The 25,918-nt window shown below is 37.4% G+C and overlaps 1 protein-coding gene across 28 annotated transcripts in view; it reads right to left on the minus strand.

Annotated features, from left to right (window-relative positions):
• The window catches only part of GlcAT-P (Glucuronyltransferase P), a 245,434-nt gene that overhangs the window by 112,673 nt on the left and 106,843 nt on the right, over positions 1-25,918 (minus strand). The window contains exon 1 of one of the 28 annotated variants that reach the window (XM_067786415.1): positions 21,593-21,859. The exons of the other annotated variants lie outside the window; for them this stretch is intronic. The gene's annotated coding sequence lies outside the window, so the exon portion shown is untranslated. Of the gene's footprint in view, positions 1-21,592; positions 21,860-25,918 lie in introns of those variants that run through there. 28 annotated transcript variants of the gene reach the window in all.

Consider the following 25,918-nt stretch of genomic DNA (forward strand, 5'->3'; position numbering starts at 1 on the left):
GCTATTGATATTGTGACGAATTTGAGTGACACTAAGTGATACTCACATCCCTAGTCTGATGCTAAGTAAATGAAGTCACAACAACAATAAAGCAGACAGTCACTTGTATCTACATAAACGAATCAATCATTATGTCTACACATATGTTCGTACACGCAGCGGAGAAGCAACGCACAACCACATGCATATATCTGAGATACTCCCGAAAGTATGCAATGAGAGAAGCTATAGAATCGTGCAATTGTATTTACAGCTGAGAAATTTGATAGCTGATGGCCAACTAGTAGATTCTGGAAATGGAAGCACCTAGAAGATGCGAACGAGGAAATCAAAGAGTATAAAAGGCAACAACAGTAGAAGCGAAATAATTCAGTTTTGATTAAGACGCTATCTGGCGAGCAATAGCAATATTATATGAAGTACTTTAATAAAGGCCATTTTTCCATTATTCATTATTGGAGTTATTTATTCAACAGATTAGTGATTCGAACTTAGTAGAAGATTGCAAATAAGGGGAATTGCAAGTAAATTCGTTACAATATGTATGTCGTCATTCTGGTATCATGGCATTGTTTACCTTGAACATATTTTCCTTAGTTAATTGGAAAAGAACCTATAACACTTTTAGTGTTACTTATAGCTACTGATCAAGCACCCCCACCACTAATATAGTTGAACGAGTGCATGGTCCACAATTGAAATCTACGTGCTCTTTGATCAGTCCACAAGAAGGGTGATCCTGCAAACTGCGCCAACTATCAGCGATCTTAATATCGCATATAAGGTCCAGTTAAGCGTATATCGGCTGATTGTGGTTTCAGTCCAGGTAAATCTGCCATCGGCTAGACTATCAGCAAAAGAGCCTTCTATATGCCATGGTTTCCGAATTTTGTTCATCCACAAAACTTAAATGGCTGTACAAAGCGACGTAAAACAACACCATCAGCTCAGTCAAAATTGGTAACGACCTCGCCGAGCCGTCCGAAACTAAACGAGGTTTCCCTATCTTGCGATGTATTTACCTAATGCAGGGAATATTAAAGGCTCTTGAATAATACTTGTAGTTCTGCGGGTCTGCCACTAGGCATGAAAGTTCTTATACCCTTTGTAGCATGGACAACTCCGTCGATACACGTTAAACTAAAATCCTTGAGAAACATTACGCCCTTTCTCTTACAGCAATGTCATCCTATCACGTAGTGCATATTTTAGGATTTATCTTTGCTCGGCATACCACACACTACAGACTATGGGAAATACCTTTACTCAACATCACCCACATTGAAAACTAAACGCCTTGAAAAATATTCACCGATGAGGCTTGATAATGGGCACGTTTATGGGGCCATAAGAAAGTTCTTGTCGAATTGGGTATCTATCTTTCCACTGCTTGAACTACAAGGATATTCTATAAGAGCGTGCAATTACCAACGTATGCTGACGCCAATGACATCATCGGCCTAAGCACACGCGTCATAAGTTCTGCTTGCTCTAAACTAGAAAAAGAAGCGGAAAAGATGGGTTTAATAGTGAATGAAGAAAAAACGAAGTACCTGCTGTCATTGAGCAAAGAGTCAGCGCTTACGCGCCTTGGCAACCACGCTACTGTTTCGTTTATTTGCAAACCAACATTAGCACTAACAACAACATCAGCTCTGATATCCAGCGAAGAATCACTCCTGCCAATAAACACTACTTTGGATTAGGTAGGCAATTGAAAGGTAAAGTCTTCTCTCGTACCCGTCCTGCTAAATGGTGCAGAAGCATGGACCATGGCAACATCAGATGAAGCGGCTCTGGGAGAGAGCCCGAGAGAAAAGTTCTTCGAAAGAATTATGGACCCTTTACGCATTGGCGATTCCGTACCGAAGAAGATTGAGATTGATAAGCTATACGAGCTTTACGCACACATCAACATAGTCCAGCGAATTCAAAAACAGTGGCAGCACTGGCGAGGTCACGTAAAATTTTAAAATGACTGGCGTTTATCTCATATTTATTGCACTCATTGTAAATAAGCCAAATAACAAGCAATTAAAACAAGTAAGGACGGGACTGTCTGGGGCTGATGAATAATCTTATCCCGTTCGTAAACTCCAATTAATCGGATGTATAAGATGATAAATATATAGTGAACAGATGTACATACCTAAACGATTGTTAAGATAAATATACAATCAAAAATGGCAAAAAAACCCCCTTATCTGAACGATCGGTTATATGGGATATATATTATATATAGCTCCGATTGAAATGATTTTTACAGGAAATCTTCTATGAGATATTAGAATAAATATCACCAAGTTTCACGTTTTAATATTGGAAACTAAGGGAGAAATGGCCAAAAATCTTTCTATCTGAACGATCGGTTGTATGGGATATGTACTATATATAGCTCCGATCAAAGTGATTTTTTCAGAATATCTTTTATGATATATTAAAATATATATCACCGAGTTTCACGTTTATACTTTCTAAACTAAGGGAGAAATGGTCAAAAATTTAACTGAATGAATCTGAACGATCGGTTGTATGGAATATATACTATATATAGCTCCGACCAAAGTGATTTTTTCAGGATATCTTCTATGATATATTAGAATATAAATTGCGGCAGGAATGATCAAAATCGTCTTATCTGAACGATCGGTTGAATGGGAGATATATGTTATAGTGGTCCGATCCTACCGGATCCGACAAATGGCTAATATAATACAAAAATATATCCTTGTGCCAAATTTCATTGAGATATCTCAAAATTTGAGGGACTAGTTTGCGTTCAAACAGACAGATGGACGGACAGATGAACGGACGGACAGACGGACGGACGGACGGACAGACGGACATGGCTATATCAACTCAATTCGTCGCCCTGATCAATTCGGTATACTTAGTGGTGAGTCTATCTTCTATATTTTTCATGTTACAAACATCGGACCAAAGTTAATATACCATTTCATGTTCATGAAAGGTATAAAAATATCACGCAGTTTCGAAATGGAATTGACATAATTTGCTTTACTACTTTTACACAATTGATAGTACTATTTGACAACCGTTATCTGTAGATATTTACATTTGTCATTATTATTGCTTCGCTACCACACACGAGCGTAGAAAATTGCCAAAATATAGTAAAAATCACAAGCTGTCTAATGGTTTGGTTTATGTCCCTTATTTGGGGGTCGCCAGGGACGTTCTGTCATATATGGTCAAACTCTCTCGCTAAGGTTGCTGCCTCCATTGCAGAATATGGCCAGATTTCCGTGAATCTTCCAGCGGGAATAAAATGAGCCGAAGAGGATTCAATGGCCTTTTGGAAAGCACGCTTCCCTGGACGGGCAGCGGTCGAGATTGGGAGGACAGCAAAGTGTTGTCTGTATATGTTTTGTTAAAAACTTCCGCTTTCCTTTTTTGAAGTTGATGAAAGTGCGTTTTTCAGTTCCGATATATTCGGCTGGACGCTCGAGGGAGAGACGTATGGGTAGTTAGTCGGATGCCAACGTTACTATCGGATGCCAATTGGCATAGTTAACAAGCCCTGCCCTTACGATGGATATATCTGGTGCAGAACGCCGTTTCTTCTATTTGATCCGTCAACATATTAACCCTGCTGTCCGCCTGTATGTCAGAATTTCACATATGGTAGTGGGCATTAAAATCACCTGCAGATGTTGTGTCGCTTCATAAAATCGATATCTCCGTCATCTACCCTGTTCGCCCATTGCAGTTTAACTGCATTATTCTGAAGTGCAACGGGAAGACGTTGGGTTGAGGAAGGCTAGTTAGCAAGTGCTTTCGGGGCCCTGAGACTGAACGTCCTTGGGTTAGCATCAGAGTACCCGGTGACTTACTCATGTGCTAGTTCCGGAAATAGAGGTAGAAGACGGGAGCTTGCGGTGATACTAAGCATTGCTACTCACCCTGCTACGGAGATAGTAGTTATGTGTTGGAGCGGCTAGGTGAGCTGGTGGCGCGCGGAAGCGGGTATTTGTTGTGGCTTGCTGATCAGCGGAGCTGCTATAAGGAAGTGGAGTGGCGCTATGACGCAAACTAATGGATACCCTTGGGCGTGAACAGCAAGGTGCCGCAACAGATTTGTAAAGATTACCTTGATCGACGAATGTTGAGATCTATCCCAGAACACCTGTGCGATGCAACCATTCTTTGGGTAATATATTGTGACGAATATTAGTGACACTAAGTGATACTCACATCACTAATGTGATACTAAGTAAATAAAGCCACAACAACAATTAAATAAGCAGTCACTTGTATCTACATAGAGAATCGATCATTATGTCTACACATATGTACGCACACGCAGCAGGGAGAAACGCACAAACACATGCATATATCTATATCTGAGATACTCCCAAAAGTAGGAAATCATCTGTGGAAGTATCAATCACATATACACGCGCATGGGCTATGCGAGAAGCTATAATCATCGCGCATCTGTAGTTATAGCTGAGAAATTTATAGCTGGTAAATGATTAGTAAATTCTAGAAATAGAAACGCCTAGAAGCATGCGAACGAGGAAATCACAGAGTATAAAAGGAGGTAAAGCTGAGAATCCGGATGAGTTTGATTTAAGCACGCTATCTGTCGAGAAGTGGAAGTGTTATTGTGAAGTACTTGAGTAAAGGCCATTTTGCATTATTGAATAGTGGAGTTACTTATTCAACAGTTTGGTGATTCGAACGTTAGTAGAAGGTTGCAAATAAGAGGAATTGCCCTAAGTTCGTTAGAATATTGATAGCGGGATTAAAAAGGCGGTGTTTTCAATATGAAAGTTGCGAATGGAATGATTAGCATTTATTTAGTATGTATCTGATGATTAAGTATATGCTAGATATACAGGGTAAATTTCGAAATCGAACATGGTAATCGATTATTACGGTAATATCACATTCAAAACATTTTGCAGTCTCATTGGCATATTGTAAATATATTTGATAAAAAAAAACACTTTAAGGGCAGGCACAGGTTATGGAAAGAAATACCATAAACACCTCTCTATGGGCCCTGATAAGCTTTAATAAGCATTTGGCATATGTCATAATTAAAAGGCTATTGACAATAATATCATGATCTGCCATATTACATATTGTAAATGAATAATACTTTTAAGTACTGTTTGATGTTATCATTGTTGATTTTCTATTAATTATCATGACCTTACAAGATAAACATAAAATAAATAACAAACTCATAAATTACTTAATACATTACATGTGCGCAGTTGAGTTATCAATAGCGGCGCTCCATTGAGTCATAGAGCTATGGATCGCGATCAAATATCATTAGAACGATCCTGATCAGTTCTATCAGAGTTGGCAGCATTCAACGAATGTGTACACATAATAGGGAGCCTATTAATTTCAACCTTTTTCCCCCGAATCGCTCCATAAAATTATAAAATTTTACTTAAAATTTTAAAACAAATTATCAAACTAATAAATAGTATTATTAGTTCTTCAAACCATGCCACGAATGCAATATATGTTTCATATGAAATTGTATAGGATTTTGCACTTAAAAAAAGGGTCGGCAGTTGAAACACATCCAAAATTGTCGGGAGAGATACTAAAAGAGGCGTTTTGAACTAAATAACTGTCGTCAAAAGGCTGATAAGAAATATTTTGCTTCTGTCAATTGTACATTATTTTGTGGTTTTTGTATTTTTCATATAAAAATTTATAGTTTTTCTATCATGATTTAAGATGAATATAATTTTATAATTTTTTTTTTTTTGGTTTTAATAATTTGTTTCCAGACTCAAAGTTTATATTTATGGGTTGTGGAGTAGAAAAAATATTGTTACGAATTTTGTGAAATTCCGCTTATTTGCAAACCTTCTGCTAACGTTCGAATCACTAAACTGTTGAATAAATAACTCCAATATTCACTAATGCAAAATGGTCCGTACTCGTATTTGACTGCTTTGACAGTACTTCACAATAAAACTTATACTTCAAAACCAATAGCGTGCTTAAATCAAAACTGAATACTGACTACTCAGCTTGCGCTGCTTTTATACTCTCCGTTGCTTCATTCGCATATTTCTACTAAAGTCTAGACGTTTCGCCTTCTAGAACTGCTGTATCTCCTGCTTGGTAATTGAGCTACATATATGCGTGTGTATATGTGAGCAACTAACTTCGGCTGATGATTACATGTGTGTGCGTAAGTTATTCTTCGTCACCTTTGATGTACGTGTGTAAATGGATTAAATTCATATATTCATGTACACAAAAGTGGCAGCTTGCTTTATTGTTGTTGTGCCTTTATTTACTAACAGCTTAGTGATGTCACCATTCGCCACAATATTTTAAATATCGGATGCCCTAATGGATATGTCTGTTGGAGTGTTCCATTGAGCTATCGAGTTCTGGATCACGATCAAATCTCATTGGAACGATCTGGATCATCTTTATGAGAGCTGGTAGCACTAATATAAAACATCTGTTTTGTTGAAAATAAGAAGAAGGATCGTACACAAAAATTGAAGATGTTGATAGAATTATTAACATTTAAACAGTTTCGCACGTAAACAAACTATTTTCTTTACGTTTTCTTCAAGTCGTTTACCCTTTCCGTGTTTTTGCTTTTAAATATGACGAAATATTTTATGTATACACATATATACACATATTTATTTTAGTGCTACCTACCCAAAAGTGGTTGGCTATCAAAAAATCTACTACAGAAAACGAAACGAACAGAACTGCTATACGTATCAGAAATTGAACCAAATAAATATCAGGATCGCAATGTTGTTGTTGCATTTGCATATTAAATTTCTATCCGTATCTGGTTCACGCGTCATTGGAACGTTACTTGTAAGTGCTACGAAGAAAAGAGGGTATGCTGTCAAAACTTTTCCACAAAAAACCAAATCAACAGAGCCACCATGTTGATCCGAAATTGATCCAGATACATATCAGGATCACAGCGTTATTTTTGCATTTGCATGTCAAATTTCTATGCGTATCTGGATCACGCTTCATTGGAACGTTGTTGTTGTTGTTGTTGTTGTAGCGATTAGGTTACTCCCCGAAGGCTTTGGGGAGTGTTATCGATGTGATGGTCCTTTGTTGGATACAGATCCGATACGCTCCGGTAACACAGCACCATTAAGGTGCTGGCCCGACCATCTCGGGAACGATTTATATGGCCACATTGAACCTTCAGGCCATCCCTCCCTCCCCACCTCCAAGTTCCATGAGGAGCTTGGGGTCGCCAGAGCCTCGTCTGTTAGTGAAACGGGATTCGCCGCTCGAAGGTGAGGTTGACAATTGGGTTGTAGAAGCTATATGTTGCGCTAAACAACCCCTTGAAGCCCCTCACGTAGGAACGTAACTAGTAACAGTGACTAATTTTCATTGCATCAAATATAAGCAAAGAGCACCGTAAAGTGGTCACACGCTGTCAGTAATCGGTGATATTTTTTCCAACAAGCACTTTACAAAACCATTATCATGTTTTTTTTGCTATTATCATGAATTTATAAAACAAAAAATGTTGATCATAAACGCCCCATAAATTGAAACAAGTGTGACCCACTGACTGATAAAGCATGATTGAATATAAAAGCTTTATGTCAAATAATTAGGTGATTCACAAAAAATTTCTGTTGAATACCCAGAAACCTGGGCATCCCAACAGACATCTGAATGATGAGGATACACCTTCCAGGGGCTTCAGAGGTCATCTCCGTAAGAATTATGAGAAAATACGGCACCTGAGAATATAGCCTATGAAGCAAAAAAGCACAAGCAGGTCCTCACTGATATCCACAACCAGGCACTGGACCTCTATTCCAGGAATTGCTCGGCGAATCCAGTACTTAAAGAAAAATACACAGAACTAGCAGAGGAGGAACGCACTCTCTCTAGGGAAACACGCGTTACACTAGCTTAACTTCGATTTGGATACTGTAACAGGTTAAACTCTTGCCTATCCAGCATCAACCCCGACATACAAAATGTATGTCCGGTTTGCAATGTGTCCCCACCTTACACCAACCATCTCTTCAATTGTAATGTGGAACCAACGCCTTTAACGCCCCTCCTATTATGGTCCACCCCTGTTGAAACAGCAAGTTTCTTTGGACTCCCGTTAGAGGATATTGACGACAATTTGAGATGGGGCAAAGCACTGCTACAACAACAACAACAAGGTGATTCAGAAGGTCTCCTAATCATCGTATGTGATACATTTATTCAAATCTTACTTGAAAGCCATGGAAACAACTATAATTTTAAGACCTTACAACGAATACTAGACTTGTGAATTGCCCAGTTAGTTTTCCAATCAAACGAAGTTTTTGCATAAAAATATTTCTGATATAATAATACAATGAAAGCCAAAGAGCAGACGCCGATATATCAGTGGAGGCTTCGATAGTGCGATACACCAATAATACAGACGAGTGTGGAACAAATCAAGTAAGGAAATTATGGCACAACGGCAGCTATAAAAGTGGCGAATCATTGAAACCAGATTATCAGTTCATATTCATATATATCCATATATTCTGTTGCCAGTGATAAACAAAGTTACCTGTTTTCATGTATTTATCTGAAAATTTAGATAAGCGTGTCGATAACAACAATCAAGAAATCACACAAATATGTCACATGTGTCACATCTATCGTTCTGGGCATTTTGGGGTTGTTGTTGTTGGAATTGTCTTTGAAATCATTTTGAAATAATATTCACCCTACTTTTATAATCCCACTTGCTCTGTGGAGAAATTGATGCTAAATGTTAGAATACAAAAAAAACAACAACTTGAGCTATACATATATTCTTGCCATTTAGAGAAGTCCGTGTCAGAGGCTGGCCATCATACTCATCTTAAGGCCACACCGGGCTTAGCGGCGTATTATTTACAAGACCTTCAAATGCCTGGATTAAATATTTATGTATTGTACCTATCCTGTGGGTACGCTGAGCGCTGGTATTGATACATTGCAGGCAATCAGGTCCTGCGACAAGTGCGCGCCAAAATGCTATCACCCATGCCTATATACATCCAAGTATTTTCTTGAATATGATGTTAAAGTTTATTAGCTAGTGAGGTAAGGAGTACCACACAGCGTCGGAAATGAGTGCCGTTATCATAAGTTGCACCGTTTGGCATGCTAAAGCAAGGTGATAGTAAGCCTCATTGTGCCATGAACAGAGAAATGATAAGCCTAGCCATTACCTGCGTAAGCAAAGGAGAAAGGCAGCCCTCATTTCGTTTGACGAATCAGGTAGAAAGCAGTTTAAGTTCCCTTGGTGTTACCGATTGGTGCCAGTAATCCCAACGAAGAAGCAACTGGTGCGACTTGCTGGACGGCTAAAACTGTTTTAACAGTTAAGCGTCAATGAAGTAACCATAATTATAAGGTAATAGCACAGTATAGTAATAAGCGTGCCCATCACTGTAACTGTAGGCCTAAAGCTGTAAACATAACTGTAACTGAAAGGGTTAACGTTGAATATTTCGATGTGCAAACTTCTGTGCTCGAGAATGTAAGCGTTAGGTAAGTATAAGCGTAATACTTGGAAGTGGTATGCTGTGAAGGGGACCATGGAATGAATTAGAAGTCAAATGTTTGCTATCGATATGAGCAACCATTAACGAGTTTGGATTGTTATCGAGGAGTTATGGGCGTGATCTCCATTTCATGTTGATGAGCTATAGTTTGTTATCAAATTTAGTTCGTTTCGTTATCGACGTGTTATCGGCGAGGTATGTATGAGTTATCGATTAGTATCGAAACGTTATAAATTTGTTATCAATACCAGACGCTATCGATGGGTTTTCGACGTTTATCGACTTCGAAGGTTTGCATTTCAAATAGAGGCATTTGGTATTGTGCTGGAAGTGCCATCAACAAAAGTTAAGAGGCAATCAAGCATAAAACCGATTATTAAACTTAAGTGGCAGCTAACTTTCTGATTTACAATTGATCCCAACAGAGAGGGCTTGAAATAATTGGCTTCTTTACGCGGAACTCTGGGGCCATCGAAAGGGCTCTGGCTGGTTTATGAGTCGAGGGGGCTCTGGTTGAATTCACTAACAAAGTTCTCTGCAGCAGAACTGTCGCAGCTGAGTGGACAGGGAGCATAATGAAGAGGAAGATCACGCCACATGGCGATGTTCTTTCTCCTCTGCTATGGGTTGTGGAATTCGACGAGCTTCTTGTGGAGTTGGAAGCCAATGGCTGTCAGGTGGTTGATGGCTATATCCTAGTTAGGGAAAATTCTGCGCCTTCTTACCAATAACTGCTCCCTGTGCAATCCCAGTCATTCCCAGAGAGATCAATGGGCAAAGGGGTAATCTGGGGCAGGGGACCAGTTAACTATTTTACGGATGCGTGGGAGCTGGAAGGAAAGGTTGGTGGGGAAGGGATCGTTTGTCAAGAGCTCAATTTAGGCTGCAAGTTTAAGTTGGCTGACCACTGCAGGTGCGATGGATAAAATGCTAAACAGTGCTAATATGGTTAGATAATTTGAGATCGACTCTGACATTCGAGGCCTTCAGTTCAGCTATAGTGCGATCGAGGGTGGTCTGGGAGCAACTGACCTCGCTTGCGAATGCATCGAACTATTTTATGATTAGGATTATCTGGGTCCCCGACTATAGTGATATCACGGATCTCCGTAGGATTTATAAATAATAAATGTAAGGCGCGATAACCTCCGAAGAGATCTAAGGCCGAGCTTCTCTTCCAATTTGCGTCGTGCTCCTCTTGATTTTTCCCTACAAATTGGCCGGACGGGACCTACATGTTTTATGCCGACTCCGAACGGCATCTGCAAGGCAGATGAGTTTTCACTGAGAGCTTTTCAGGGCAGAAATACAATCGGAGCGCTTGCCAGACACTGCCGAGGGGCGACCCCGCTTAGAAAAATTTTCTTCTAATTGAAAAATCTTATTTCTAAAATTTTGCTGTTGCTTTGCCCGGGAGTTGAACCCAGGGCACACAGTGTGATAGGCGGAGCACGCTACCATCACACCACGGTGGCCGTAGGATTTATCCCACGTTATTAACGGTCGGGTTCAAAACTATATCGTTGCAATGGTTCTCTAAGTAGCTACAGCTATGTCACTGTTATTTAATGTGGTGTCACAACGGATCTTCATGCTGTCCAAGTGAGTTTCCCTACCGTGGCGGCTACCACCTAACCTAACCTAACTTTGTAAGACTCTCACGTGCTTTTAATTCCAATATCTTTTTTATACTCAGTTGAGCAGAGCTCACAGAATATATTAACTTTGAGTGGATAACGGTTGGTTGCACAGGTATAAAGGAATCGAGATAGATATAGACTTCCATATATCAAAATCATCATTATCGAAAAAAAATTGATTAAGCCATGTCCGTCCCTCCGTCCGTCCGTCCGTCCGTCTGTTCGTTAACACGATAACTTGAGTAAATTTTGAGATATCTTGACGAAATTTGGTATGGTTCCTGGGCGCCCAACTCAGATCGCTATTTAAAATGAACGATATCGGACTATAACCACGCCCACTTTTTCGATATCGAAAATTTCGAAAAATCGAAAAATTGCTATAATTCATTACCAAAGAGGGACAAAGCGATGAAACTTGGTAGGTGGGTTGAACTTATGACGCAGAATAGAAAATTAGTAAAATTTTGGACAATGGGCACGGCACCGCCCACTTTTAAAAGAAGGTAATTTAGAAATTTTGCAAGCTGTAATTTGGCAGTCGTTGAAGATATCATGATGAAATTTGGCAGTCGTTGAAGATATCATGATGAAATTTGGCAGGAACGTTATTCCTATTACTATATTTATGCTTAATATCAAAATTAGCAAAATCGGAGAACGGCCACGCCCACTTAAAAAATTTTTTTTTTAAGTGAAATTTTTACAAAAAATTTAATATCTTTACAGTATATAAGTAAATTATTTCAACATTCAACTCCAGTAATGATACGGTGCATCAAAATACAAAAATAAAAGAAAATTTCAAAATGGGCGTGGCTCCGCCCTTTTTCATTTGATTAGTCTAGGATACATTTAATGCCATAAGTCGAACAGAAATTTGCCAATCCTTGTGAAATTTCGTAGCGGCTTAGATTCTAGGACGATAACTGCTTTCTGTGAAAAAGGGCGAAATCGGTTGAAGCCACGCCCAGTTTTTATACACAGTCGACCGTCTGTCCTTCCGCTCGGCCATTAACACGATAACTTGAGCAAAAATCAATATATCTTTATTAAACTCAGTTCACATAATTATCTGAACTCACTTTCTATTGGTTTAAATATGGCCGAAATCTGACTATGACCACGCCCACTTTTTCGATATCGAAAATTACGAAAAATGAAAAAAGTGCCATAATTCTATACCAAATACGAAAAAAGGTTGAAACATGGTAATTGGATTGGTTTATTTACGCAAAATATAACTTTAGAAAAAAATTTTTAAAATAGGTGTGACATGGTAGGTAGAAGAAAATGAAAAAGTTCTGCAGAGCGAAATCAAAAGCCCTTGGAATCATGGCAGGAATACTGTTCGTGGTATTACATATATAAATAAATTAGCGGTACGCGACAGATGATGTTCTTGGTCACCCTGGTCCACATTTTGGCCGATATCTCGAAAACGCCTTCACATATACAACTACCACCACTCCCTTTTAAAATTCTTATTAATACCTTTAATTTGACACCCATATTGTGTAAACACATTATAGAGTCACCCCTGGTCCACCTTTATGGCGATATATTGAAAAGGCGTCCACCTATAGAACTAAGGCCCACTCCCTTTTAAAATACTCATTATCACCTTTCGTTTGATACCCATAATGTACAAACGCATTCTAGAGTCAACCCTGGTCCACCTTTATAACGATATCCCGAAAAGGCGTCCACCTATAGAATTAAGGCCGACTCCCTTTTAAAATACTCGTTACCACCTTTCATTTGATACCAATATCGTAAAAAAATTCTAAAGTCACCCCTGGTCCACCTTTATGGCGATATCTCGAAAAGGCGTCCACCTATAGAACTAAGGCCCACCCACTTTTAAAATACTCATTAACACCTTTCATTTGATACCCATATCGTACAAATTAATTCCAGAGTCACCCCTGGTCCACCTTTATGACAATATCTCGAAAAGTTGTCCACCCATAGAACTAAGGCCCACTCCCTTTTAAAATACTCAGTAACACCTTTTATTTGATACCCATATCGTACAAACAAATTCTAGAGTCACCCCTGGTCCACCTTTATATCGATATCTCGAAAAGGCGTCCACCTATAGAACTAAGGCCCACTCCCTTTTAAAATACTCATTAACACCTTTCATTTGATACCCATATCGTACAAACAAATTCTAGAGTCACCCCTGGACCACCTTTATATCGATATCTCGAAAAGGCGTCCACCCATAGAACTAAGGCCCACTCCCTTTTAAAATGCTCATTAACACCTTTCATTTGATACCCATATTGTACAAACGCATTCTAGAGTCATTCCTGGTCCACCTTTATGGCGATATCTCGAAAAGGCGTCCACCCATAGAACTAAGGCCCACCCACTTTAAAAATACTCATTAACACCTTTCATTTGATACCCATCTCGTACAAATTAATTCCAGAGTCACCCCTGGTCCACCTTTATGGCGATATCTCCAAAAGGTGTCCACCTATAGAACTATGGCCCACTCCCTCTTAAAATACTCTTTAATACCTGCCATTTGATACACATGTCATACAAAAACATTCCAGGGTTACCCTACGTTCATTTTCCTACATGGTGATTTTCCCTTATTTTGCTCCATAGCTCTCAACTGAGAATGCAATGTTCGGTTACACCCGAACTGTTACGGTCTGCTGCTGCGGTCTACGGCCATGATCCCCTTGGGAGCGTGTTCACGCGAACACACCTAGCGATGTGGTGAAAGTGGCGATAGAAAGAAAAATATCGAAAGGAAGGGAACAGACAGACCGGCCATGAGGAAGAAAAATTTTTCTCTTCTAGCATGAGTTTCCGCCCGATACACACCAGAAAAGTGATATTTGCTATATCTTTGCAGAAAAAGTAAAAAAATATTACCGAAGTTACAGAAAGATATCGGCAACGTTATCAATCAATCTGCAGGAAAATAAAAGTGATCAAAAAGGACAACATTTGGCAATAGTTTTATAATACATTTCTTTACTAGTAACTATAAAAAGCAGAACTTCCATTTTATGTTCAATCAATCATACCTTACTAAGTATAAAATATACGAATTTTGCTGAACGCATTAAAAACAGCGAGGAGTCTCACTACAATTGAAAAATTTTGTTCACACATTTGCAAGCGGTTATGTGTACATGAATGTGGATGCAGTAGAATTACAACCACCTGTGGCAAACACTTTATATGCTCATGGGCCCGTTGAACCGGCAACAACAACAAACCGGGGAAATTTTTTTAAATTAATTGCAACTTTATAAAATCGATTTTGCATTGAATACGTAAAACGGTCTTTGGCAACATGAACGTAATGGCACAAATAACAAATGGTAAGATTCAACAACAACAGCCAATGAATTGAATCGGCAGTATCAGCAACATCAACAACAGCAAGTTCAACCGCAGCAGCAAAGGCCGCTATCTATAGGCCCAACGAAATAAGCCGGGCACACCCAGAGCCGGCCACCTCAACCAGAACAACTACCGCAATAACCACATAAAGGGGTGAGTCCGTTCCAAAGCCCCTTGAGTGGAGCTTACATACACTCCTAGGTACACGTACATAAGGGTAGGCACACGAAACATGATATACGACACTAACACTATTTACATCTAATCGCCACCCATTTACACGTATGATTAGCTACCTAAATTGGGTATAGTTATATGCATATATAGACATATACCCAATTAGAGTGCGCGTCGAGTGCAGCCACCTAGAAAATATACCAAGGTGCGTAGTGAGTAGGGGTATATGTACATATAAGCATATGACCACTTAGGTTGCACCTATGTATGCAACCCCCCTTATGAAATACTTGCCTAAGTTTAGTCAGCTGGAGAATGCCAGCCGTTGTATTACGTTTGAATTCCACCACTATTGTACCTTTGCGTTAAATACGCAAAACTAATGCTATGCTTTGTGTTAACCCTAAATAAAATTTCGCATATGTCCTGGCTATGCCAATTTCGTATAGAATTTTCTGACTAAGATTAGGTAAGGTTTGCATTAACGAAAGACAACCAAGAAGGCATACCCAATTTGGAAATTTCGGATTATTAAATTTAAAGTCAAAATAAATACGATTAAAGATTCGATATCAGATGCATATGCATGATGATAAATACCTTGACTATGTATGTATATTTAGCCTTAAAGGACTAGACATGCCAATTTGTATGTTATATACACATACTTGAAATGTAAAAGTTAAATATAATATTTAAAAAGTGTCAAATTATTTTTGTTTGTTCTTATTGAAAATTAGTATATTCATACATACATATGTATATTGGAGTTTTCTGTATTTTTCAACTTCGCAAGTAAACATGTTTTAGATGATTAATTTAGAAAAGTCGGTCTGTATTTCCCCGATGGTATAGCGCGCCTAGTATTTATTTACTTTTTATATATTTTAAATTTTAAATAAAAGCCTAATTTACACCGTACACCTAAATAAAAATGTAAATTTTAAGTACAGACGTTGAAGTATTGCGTCAAACGCTAAACGTTTATTGGTCAATTCTAACCTGCATATGTTTCAGGGTATTTTGAAGAAAGTTCGTAGTTTAAAACAAGAGATTTGTAAGAACAAATAGGTCTGTCTTTACGTATAACTAAGCATATTCATTTAAAACAATGCTATTCGACATATGCCCACAACAAAGTGAGCAGGTATAAGGAAGCTTCCATGTATACCCCTGCCTACCCTCCAATTGGGATGGTCTACTTTTTTTTTGAATTCAGTACCAAAGTAAATGTGACCTGGATCTAAATCAAGTTTATATCAAAAGGAATGAATATATGTACATACCTTTTTTTCTTACTAATCACTCCTAGTGAACCTCCTTTTTGTACGGCATCATTTCGCTCACTTTAATGTACCTAGCTGTAAACTTATATAAATTTAATCATAATCCTAAGTAATAAGCCGTAATGAAAATGAATTATAAATAAATTTGTAATTGAAATGGGAATGCTGGCGTCGCCAATTATTTAGAAGGCATAAGGTAAGACAGGTAAGGGGCCACCGAAATTCAGGTGCGTCGGTGGCCATGGTTATTTGAGGGTGGGATAAAGCACCGGGCGTCGCAACACCACCCGCGGCGCCCCCTATGTATATTCGGCCCTTTTCTTTTTATTTTTAATTTTTCCAGCTTTTTTCGTTATTGTTTGGTTTTTCAGCGGTTTTTTTTTTAATTTGATTTTCAGCGTTAGTAACCGGCCATGTCCGGTTCGGTAGTACTTTTTTGCGTCAGTTTTTTTTTGAATTTGAATTTAAATTTTTGGAATGTTAACGGTCTGTCCGTGACATCCGGTTCAGCCGGATGTTGTTTTATTTTGTATTGATAAGCGTTTTGAGTCGGTCTCTGCGCTTCTGCCAGGTTTTTTTGAATTTGACAGCTGCTCGTCTTGATAGGCATGATAGGAACTTTTTTCTGCTTATGGCGCAGGAACAGTAAGGTTGGCAAGGACCCGCCCCAGCCGACAATGACTAGCCACTGTGCACCAACACATCATGCCGACCGCCTTCCTTACTGCTTCCGTTGTAAATGCGATTCCATAACAGAACTTAGCCTTCCTTAGTTGTTTTTTTTTTTAATTTAACTAAGTCGAATGAGTTGACAAATTCGCCTTTAAGCAGTAAATCCAATCACCGAATATGTTGACCGCCTTGTAAATTTATAATCAAATCGACCTAAATAGATATGAAAAAAAGAAATTTATAATTGAAAAGCAGTAGTCGCATGATAAAAATAGCATACGATTGTCAAGAAAACGTAGAACACAATCATTGCTCAACTACATGGTTGGCTCATCTCTACAGCAACAACATATCTTGGTTCAGATTGTCAAAATCGGCATATTGGTGTTAGGCGAATGGAATGGAAACAAAACATAAAACTTAGCAATTTTTGTGTGTTTTAGGAAAATGTTTTCAATGTGTTGGTTTCAGTTTGAGTTTGCCATCTACTTTTGACAATCCCTACTCCAGTGGAATGAAAAAATAAAATCAGCTGATGATATGAGCCAACCATATAGGTAAGCCATGAACACAATCTTGAATGAATTGATATTTGAAAGGGGCAGGCACCATTAATTAAATAATACCTATTAAGATATCGTAAACATCAAGCAACTGTTGCGTCACCCAACAACTTAAGATATTTGACAGATATTTCACCCTGGGTATTAATCATAACTAAATATTTGGCAATAGAAAACGCAACTGTTGCGTTGGGCGTGTTTCTAGGACAATAAAAAATTTATTAAATATGCGAAACACTACCCTTATGATATACATATTTACAAATTCAAATATTTATTTATAGACAAATAGTAGCGTTAAATGTCGATAAATGCATGACGACGTAACGAACACAAGTTCGTTATCTGTGGGCGATTGCTATCAATCTATTGTTAGAATTTCTATAAAGCAGACGTCATTTGTTCCGCTATTATTGCAGTAAAATTTAATGAGGCAGGGTATGGCACGTGGGAAAGCAAAATATGTTAGGATTCGGTTGCTTTTGAAAAAAAAAAAATTTACCAAAATTTGTTTAATTCACTATCATCACATTTATCATTTCTGATTGCTGTCCTATTATAATATGAGTAAAAATAAAATTACAATAAATTAATATAAGCCACTTGAAAATAAAGTACTACAGTAATTCAGCAATGCACTTAACTCCTATAAAAAGCTGAGGCAACACTTCGATCTCGATATGCCATATTAGCAGTTACACTGTGATACGATTTCTTATAACGTGATAATTACATTCAAGTGAGCACTTCAGGTCACTTGATAATATATACATATATATAAAGGGGGATTTCGAACTTTCTGCAGTTAGAATACTATATTAGCAGTTTTGATAGAAAGAAATGTGTAAGTAGTATTACGCACAGACTAAATATTGTGGCGAACTTTGGGAAATTCTTAATTATTCTGCAACTTTTTTTATCGTACGGATCGCTGAGCTGTCGAATAAATAACTCAAATATTCAGTATAGCAAAATTTTTTTTTATTTACAACACTACTATGATAGTAGTAATTCACAGTTAAATTACTCGCGCAATTCACCCACAGCGTTTTAGAATCAAAGTGATTAATTATTCTTCAGCTTGCGCTAATTTTTTACTCTTAATTGCCTCATTTGCCTATTTCTCCCATAGTCTAGGCTTTTCGCGAACAGCCGTCTCTTATAATTGGGCGAGGTCGTTAACGGATTTTTCTCTATATATATATATATCTAAATATAATTCTCAGAACCATCATTCCTCAAAATTGCAAAGTGATACTAACGGCTTCTGATTTTCGTCTTCTAAATATGGTCGGTGACACGCCTATTTTCAAAAACTGTACCAAATTTATAGTTTGTCTTTTTTTGAAGTATATGTAATGCAAATAAAATACTTGAAATAACTTCGAAATGGTCCTGAAATTATATTGAAATAATTCCAAAATAGTCCCAAAGCAGGTGCGAATATAAATCCGAAAGTATCAAAAATGAATTCCGAAATATTAAGCGGTATGGCCTGAAATAATTTCTACGATAACAACATCATAAAAAACTAGTCTTGAAAGGGTACGGCACAATATTCAGAACCAACTTAGTTAACATTAATATTTGTTTCGTTTCTGTTTTCCGTTACATGAACGTCGGGAAAATTACAACGGAAAAGGTTTTGTTTCGTTTCTTCGCACACTCTGAATTTGTTTTAACTTATTTTAGCGCGTTGTCGATATTTTAGCATGTTGTTGTTATTTTAGCATGTTGTTGTTATTAAGCATGTTATGTTATGTTATTCTAGCATGCAAGTAAAAATCAAATTTTGACTAAAGTATAAACTATTATTCTTGCATTAACATTAATATAATAAGCGAGTTCAAGATTTTGTGCAAACGGTCTAGCATCATTGCGCTTGCAAAGTGGTGTAGTATATTTGCACAATACACTAACAAAATATGCGGCTATGCATCTGCTACGTCATTGCAATTATACAATACTAACAACCGAAGTATTTTGCTTTCCAACTCTGAATATCAAATCAGTATGAATAGCAATACAAAAAAAAATGTGAAAAGAAATTGAAAGTAAAAAATTGCTTTTACGATCCGTAGCTTATATTTGCTATTGCTACATTTCCAATATTAAATGCACAAAATTCTGAACTGCCTTAATGATTTAATGCTGACTTATTTTGTTATTAATTTTATACTCAGCGTGCTTTGCACAAAAGTATATTAACTTTTATTGGATAACGATTGGTTTTCCAAGTATAAAGGAATCGATATAGATATAGGCTTCCAAGTATCAAAATCATCAGTATCGAAAAAAAATTAATAAAGCCATGTCCGCCCGTCCGTCCGTCTGTCCATCCATTAACACGTTAATTTGAGCTAATATTGAGATGTATTCACCGAATTCGGTATATGGGCTTATCTGGACCAAGAACACTGGCCTGCAAGGTTTTTTGTTTCGGATCAGGAAGTCACTTCTGACGTATTTCTGCGTGCTGAGTCCGAATCCATCCTCAGATATGGTCCAGCACGTCAGGTTGTTGAGATATCCTAAGCTAAATGTGCGCAAAACATTGTTTTTAGCATTTTTTGAGTTTATATTGTAATAAGAGGAAATTTGTCTGTGCAAATCAGCTTACAGTATCTTTGAGAACAACTCTTTCCTCACAAAATCTATTTTAGAACCCCTCCATTCGATTTTTTTTTTTTTCGAGATATGGTTAATTCAAATTGGGGTCTGTTGTCGAAGTCACATATCATGAGGTGGCCGCTAACACTTTGAGTCACGTATTTTTCTTGCAATCGGTTTTTCACAACTTGTATCTAGAGATTTTCGGTTTTGCTGATTACAAATTCGCTATAAGACTATCAAATTTCAAAATGCCGGAGCCAATATGGCGGACGAAAGTTGTGACAAACTTTCTTCAAAAAAGGGATCTAACTTGCCTTACTATATGTCATCCAGCATTCAGCATCAAGAGTTGTTCTCAAATATACAGAGCCACAGACAATTTTCCTGTTATTACAAAAAAACTGTAATATAGCTAAAAACAGCGTTTTTCGCACTTTTAGGTTAGGATATCTCATGATATGTGACTTCGACAACAGACACCAACTTGAATTGACCATATCTCGGGGGAAAAAAAATCGAATAGAGGCGTTCGAAAATGGATTTTGTGGGGAAAGAGTTGTTCCCAAAGATACTGTAAGTAGATTTGCACAGAAAAATTTCCTGTTATTACAAAATAAAATCTAATAATGCTAAAAATAGCGTGCTGGGCCAAATATGAGGACGGCGTGCAAAAATACGTCCTGATCCAAAACGAAAAAAAAACCTATTTTTGCAGGCCTGTGGAATAGATTGGTGTTGAAAATGAGCAAAATCCTACGATAACCACGCCCACTTTTTCAATATCAAAAATTTTGAAAATTGGAAAAAATGAGATAATTCAAAAACGTATACCGCTAAGCTAATGAATTTTGGTTTTAAAACGCTAAAGCAAAATTCAAAAAAAAATTTGGAATATGGGCGTGGCACTACCACATGTTAAAGAAGAAAATGTGGAAGTTCAACAAGCTGTAAATCAAAAGCCGTTAAAGATATTACATTGAAATTTGGCAGAGACACTATCCTTGCCAAATTATATAGACTGAGTGATGATAATAAAAATCGGTAAAAGACCACGCCCACTTTAAATAAAAGATTTTTAAAAGGGTCGTGGGTGAATAAAATAAGTTATATCATTGCAAAAAAGAGCTTTGTGTCAGTGGTATTTGATTTCCCAAGTGGAATTATAACAGGAAAAGCAAAAAATTCAAATTTATGAAAATGGGTGTGGCACCGCCCATTGTTTGAGCAAGCAATTTTCTATGTTTCGGCAGTCATAAATCGAAGAAAAATTAACCGTTCGTATTAAGATTGGGTGCACATATTTTCCTTATAGCAGGAAATATTTCTAGTAAAAATGGACGGGATCGATTAAAGATCACGCCCACTTTTATATATGATGACGATATTTAAAAGGGTCGTAGACTAGAATAATAAGCTATATCTTAGCGAAAAATAGTTTTGTGTCATTGCTATTTACTTAATAAGTTTTATTTCAATTTCAACATTTCTAGAGCCACAAAGGAAATATATCCCTTGTAACAAAATTCGTAAAAGTAATTTACCTGAATTGAACTGTACAATTGAAACCCACGCTGAGTATATAATGTTCGATTACACCCGAACTTAGACACCCTTACTTGTTTTTTTTTTTTTTTAATTGTAGTGTTCAAAGCATCCAAAACTTTGTTTCCCAAATATGTCAACATGTGTTGATATATTAATTTTTGACTCACCTTCACATGCATACTTATGCAAAAATTTTTAAATAATTTTTCTCAACTAACATCCAAAACAATTTCGCAGTTAAACTTGACTTTTTGTGAACTGATTTTGCATTGAAATTATATCGTTACAAACAATTTTATTAAATTTTCTTGCTTTCACATTTTTGTAAACAATTGTTCTTAACTGCGCTATAATTTGTATAATTAATTAACTTCTCTTGTTTGTGACCAATGCCCAAAACAATAATAAACAATAGTTCAGCAAAAAAAGTGCAATGCACCCAATATGTGTTTACGAACAACAACAACGAATGACTGCTAACTTGAATAATAATAAAAATTAAATGTGCCACAATTTATTAATGAATTTTTTTAATTATTCGTCGAACAAAATTATGAGAGGTACAAATTTGTTGTTGCAGTTTTTGTTGTATAGGGGACGTGTTTCTCCACTTAAATCATAATCAAGCGCCATAAAACGTGTATAAAATACATAATATAAATTTGAATTGGCGAAAATAGAAGTTTATTGATGTAGGGGGAATGTGTGTAAGTGTTAAAATGTTTGCTATATTTAAAAATCTGGAAACTGCTTCTTGCGTCTAAAACCAGATTTTGAAATGAACAAACTGCTTTCACTTTACGTTTTATTGTAAACTTAACAATAGCGCACTAAGATCGTGTGCAAAGCATACGATGTTAGACTCACAAAGTGGTTCATATCTCTGAAGAGAGAAGACTTAAGGCTCACGATAGGAATACTGCACACTGTCTTCTGGCGCCACATGCTTACAAGTTTGTCCTCGGCAGTAACAGCACGTTCTATGTTCGTGTCCTGCCCTCGCAAGGCCAAGGCTCCAGTTATTACGGACGGCAGAGTTGACAGATCTCGAGGCAGTAATTAATCTCGGCCCTATAAAAGTTGTAGTATTTACCAATAGTACGTAGTTATTCATAAGTGCTGGTACCTGATTGGGGTTCTCCCGTTTGGACGTCAAACAAATTTTGGCAACACTATTGACACACTCAGTCTATGTTAGGTCTGTATGGACGGGCCAGTTAAACCTAATTTAATAATAGCGCAATCCATGGAAGTTTGCAAACATTTCGCAGAGATGGTAAATTGTATGAATCTCGCAAACTTATATGAACTTTTATTTCATTTGCAAGGTTTCCATGATTAGAAGCAAATTGTAATGTGAATACCCATGACGCAATAAGACAAGATTAGTGAAGTAAATATTACAAAATAGAGTCCCATTAGACAATACTCGCTCTCATAAATTTAGGTGTTGCTTCTTGACTTATCGGCAACACTGATCTTTGCAGTATCATAAAAAAATTGTACATTAATGCATTTCTGAAATATGAAGAAACGTGCAGGAAAATAGCACCTGCGCTCTCTCTCTTTTGTTAAAGCATTTATTTCTTTCCTGGGAGAACATGGAAACGTTTTAGTCAACAGAACTGAAGGGCTGGTATATATTGTTCACAACTAAGGAACAAGGAAACTGAGATGACTCACGATCTTGGCAAATATCATGAAGCTGCGGATGAGTATCTGGAAATCTCGAAATACCAACACTTAGGATTGAAAGTATACGGTCCCATGACCCATCATTTATATATGTGAACCAAGCGGTTAGGTAGGGTCTTTGAGCAGAAAGAAGTGGCTGTTGTAAATATATATATATATATGTATATACTAGCAGACCCGGCAGACGTTGTTCGTCCGTAAATTTGGCTTACTTGTAATCATTTTAAAAAGCTTTTTCCGGCTAACTCTGCCCTCCCCCTCTTCCCTTTTTCTTAATCCTTTTATTCACTCCTCCCTCCGTCTTTTTCGCTTCATCTATCTCCATCTTCGTCTCATTCTATCTCTCTCTCAGTCTATCTCTTTTGTTCCAATCCCAGTCCCAGTCCCACTCCGAGTCTTAGTCTCAGTCACAGTCCTAGTCCTAATCCGAGTCCCAGTCCATCTCTGGTCTACTTCCCGGAAAAAAGCATCGTAAACACTAATATAGGCAAATTTATATACCAAATTTCAGGCTAATCGAATAGTACATATGTAAATAGGTATGTGGGTATTATTAATTCATGTCTCTATTTCGGCTTCGCATGCATATTTATCAGTTTTGCCAGGTTGATGCGACTAAATCGAATATCACAATGAAAATTACTTTAGATCTCTCAGCAACAGCTTTCATTTGATATCCATATTACCCACACATTCTAGGGGTATCGCGTCCACGTTTTGGCGTATATCTCGAGACCGTACTCACCCAACGGTATAATATATTACTCTGTACTAAAGCACTCATCAACAGCTTTCATTTGATATCCATATTGTATAAACACTGTCTAGGCATTCACGGGCCCACGTTTTGGCCTATATCTCGAGACCCTAGTCACCCAGGGGTATGAAAGTTACCCTCTAGTAAAGCACTCATCAACAGCTTTCATTTGTTATCCATATTCTATAAAGACATTCTGGGGGTACCCTGGTCCACGTTTGAACAAAATCGACTGACGCATCTCTTCAAACACCGGCGACCAACTAACACACATTTTAGCCTTTGCTTTTGTATATATAGATTTTTAGTTTTCACACTTCGCTATAATATTAAAACGAAATGCAGATATTCATTGCTTTTGAAATTCGTCTTAAAAATTGCACATGGAACAACTAAAGACTCTCCTGAATTAAAAAAAAAATTCTTAGTACTTCTAAATCGCGGGCCCTCTCAGAAACCCCGGGTCCGGGGGTAATCCCCCCCCCCCCTCTCAACGGGCCAGGTGATGTGCTATACTTAATATCATTTGCTATAATATTTTTTATTGATAAGCAGGTTGTTTAATTAAACACCAAGCAATTACACGGAAGCATATCCGCACCACCTGAAAATATGAGTGCCGCTGCGTATACGTAACTATTTATTATTACGCATAAACATTTAAAAAAAATTGCACCTATCCTATATTTCAAGTCAGATCAAACTGCACACGGGGTGCAAAACAAATTCAAAATCGGTTCAGTAGTTTAGGGGTCCATCGCGGACAAACATAGTGACACGTGATTTTTATATATAAAGTAATATATAGCTGCAGACGTTTAATAACAATGATGCTTCAACAGATCGGATCTAATAGACTTACATGATGGCAAACACACTTTGGCTTATCATAACTTTATTCAACTCTGGTTAGGCCTGGAAATGTTTGGACAAACATGAAATTCTCCCAGTCGTATGATGAAACCCAACAGACATTGTTCTGACACTCTCTATACAAACACTTTCCTCTCCTGTGTCTAACTCTCTCTTGCCTCCCTTCCCCTCTGCATTTTTTAGTTTACCTTAATCGCCTCATTCAACTACCCTATCGTTTTCGTTCTTCCGTAAATATTCCAGCTTTTCCTCTTGTTCTTTCCGCTATTGCTCTTATCCAAATCATGCATTCACTATTACTCTTTATCTTATCCTTATTCTTTATCTTTCCTCAAAAAAACTCAACGTTATGCTTATTATGACCGCGAAAGTCTAATTTTAAGAACTCATTTTCTTCATTTAAAATGTAAAGCAAATTTCCATTTTGTGTTTTTATTGTAGCAGAGGCTCCTCGCAGCCCTGCAGCCCTTAGGGCTTTCTCAAGTTTGGATGGCAGTACTGGCACCGAGGCTCGCGATACCCTTTTAGAGGTTCATTGTGGTGAAATTATTTCTACAACAATTTTTAATTTTGGACTTTGCGTTTGGGTTGGCGCTAGCTTTGAAATTACAGTACTAAGTACATATGTACGTTATCTACCTTTAATGCTTTAATTTCCCTTCAAGCTATTTAAAACTTATTATTTGCGCTAAATTGTTGTTGTGTGTTCTTGACGATATCATAATGTGGCGAATATTAGCATCACTATGAAGTTAGTAAATAATTACAACAAAAAAAAAAAAGCAAGCAGCCACTACACATTAAAGCAAGCAGCCACACTTATATACAAGGCAACGAAGAATATTCCACACACATGCACAACAGCTCGCAGCGAAGATATTATTTTACATACACGTATGTAGTCATCAACTAAGAGCAGAAGTTGTTACTCACACATACACACGCATAAGCTAAATAACCAAGTATGAGATACAACTATTCCAGAAGGCATGTTCGTAAAAAGTCTAGACCTTAGAAGAAATATGAGAACGAGGCAACAGAGTGTATAAAAGCAGGGCAAGCTGAGGAATAAATAGTCATTTTGATTTAAGCACGCTATTAGTGGAGTATAATTGTCATTGTGATGTACTACTCCCAGCCTAAATAAAGACCATTTTGGAATACTGGA

The sequence above is a fragment of the Eurosta solidaginis genome, chromosome 5, assembly GCF_040869045.1.
Source record: "Eurosta solidaginis isolate ZX-2024a chromosome 5, ASM4086904v1, whole genome shotgun sequence".
Classification (NCBI taxonomy): Eukaryota; Metazoa; Arthropoda; class Insecta; order Diptera; family Tephritidae; genus Eurosta; species Eurosta solidaginis.